We start from the raw sequence: 2,362 nt of genomic DNA, 5'->3' as shown, positions 1-2,362 counted from the left end.
CGACAGGCATCAAAAGATCCGTCGGGAGTTCTCTGGGGAACTCCTGATGGTCCTTTACTTCTTCGTGAGAGACCATCTCTCCCGACGACCTAACTCCCGACACTCTATTTAAGCGTCGGGAGAACTTCTTTTTCTTGTAGTGCCTTATCCCTTGGTCTTCGATCAAAAGGTAATCTAACTCTAGTTTTTCCCTTTAAATTGACATCAGTTGACTTAAGGGTTTTGGAATTTGTTAATAGGGGTTCATAAAAAAGTTTGTAATTTACAAATTTCTAGGGTTTTCATATCATTTGGTATCAGAGCCTAAGCTCTAGATTGAGTATATGTTTCCTTTGATTACTTTCCTTGTTGAGTCTATTTTCTAATTAGTTTTTTTTTTTGCATTGTTTTGAAAAGAAAAAAAAAAGAAAAAAAGAAATTGAAGCCACAGAAGTGAAATTCAAAGAGAATAGAAAAATAAGAGAGGTTGTGGGATTAGAGAGTTTGTAATCGAATTAGAAAGGAAAAAAAAAAAAGAAGTTGATTGGTGTTGTAGGGTGAAATTGAAAACAGAAAAAACAATTGAGGTTATCATGGGCACTGCATGTTGGGGTTGATGCCTTAAAGTCTCGTGTACTGTTGTTTGTAAATAGTTTGTACGAACGCTTATGATGTATAATATATGATATTTACTTCACTTATTGTTTTTTATCGTTTGGATGTTTTATTTGCTTTACCACAAACCAATAAACTAAAATCTCTAGTTGTCTTTATGTAACTTAAGCATGTATGTGGTGACATATAAGTAGATCATGTCTTAAGTGATAATCAAAATGGTCTGTAATATATGGATATAGAAGGTAAACCTTATCCTGATAACGCTACGAATGCAACCTATTTTGTGGAATAGTTACAAATGTTGTGACTTGTCACAGATGGTCTGATCCTGATCATTCGTGTAGGGGACATGCGAGCGGGGGCATCCTATACAAAGAGTTTGTATAAGACTTGACCACGAAGTGATAACGTCTCGTTATATTCACCGTTCATGACAGAGACTTCACTTCACTAGGATGACCATAGGTAACATGATCTCAATCCTGAGTGAGTTGGGAACTCCTGCCATTAAGGGTGGTTCTTTGATTTGCATGGGTACGAATGGCCAGGCCGCTGACTCAAACCTACCACTTTGGGGATTTGTCTGATTTTGAAGCTGGGAACTTAACTACACAAGATGGAATTCACTCCTTCCTCAAAGTAGGGGCAAGTAGATAGATAGCTCCCTTAAGGGCTGATCCCAGGGCTTGAACGATGTGGCGCCACACACCTTCTCATAGCTTGAGAGGTGTTCACACATAGTTGGACTATGTTGTATTATTCATTAGAGAGATTAGTGGTACTTAAGGAGTGAGATGTAACTACAGGGGCAAAATGGTAAATTGGCCCAATTGTACTTACAGTATCTATGAATGGTTATCGTACTCATGATTGGTTATATCCGATAGACACAGAAATATATCTGTGGTAAGAAGAGTTCAGATGTCGGTCTTTAGTGGAATGCCTGACAGTTAACGGATGGTGGATCTCATGGCTAAAGAGTTTAGTCAGCTATTCACGTACTGTTGGAGCTTCAAGCCATAGGTCCATAAGGTCCCCTTGGTAGCTTGATTAAAAGTTGAGAACCAGTTTTTGGGTCAGTTTGAAATGTTTAAATTGACAAGAGGTATGATATAATTAAACTGGTTAATTATATATTATATGATTGACTAAATGTATGAGATACATTACTTTGGAGGAAATTGGATATAAATATGGTTTATATCAAGTAGAGGAGAAAACACTATAGTTGATATATAATATCAAACTATAGGTTATGAATATAATTTGATTATATTTATTATTTTATTAATTGAACGGTTATGAGATAATTGACCGACGTTTTCTCTGATTTTTTTACATTAGTTGGAAGTTCAATTCAGTTCTAGTAACTGAAGAATAAAATGAATTTTTTTTTTCATTTTGCAAGAGACACGCATAATCGCTCACAGTGTGATATGTATTTTATCACTTAGTGATTGCAGTGCATATACGATAGCACATGCTTACTAAATGATCGCACACCTGTGCCCGCGCTTTCCTAAATGATCGCTTACTGTTTACTAAACGATTGCTTAACACTTGAGCTGAACTAAACGATCAATCGTTTAGCTTTTACTACATGATTGTGTACCGCGCACTACATGATCAAGCACCCGACTATGCGATAGTCTTTCCATTCTCCCACTTGCTTGATCTTAGTACACAATAGGCTGCATTTGTTCTTCTTTCATTAAGAAATGAGTAATCCACTCATTGTGACAAAACCTAAGGGAGATTGAGAATT

This window comes from Benincasa hispida, chromosome 8 (assembly GCF_027475165.1).
Source record: "Benincasa hispida cultivar pf3 chromosome 8, pf3_genome.v1.1, whole genome shotgun sequence".
Taxonomy (NCBI): Eukaryota; Viridiplantae; Streptophyta; class Magnoliopsida; order Cucurbitales; family Cucurbitaceae; genus Benincasa; species Benincasa hispida.
This window is presented reverse-complemented; position numbering follows the sequence as displayed.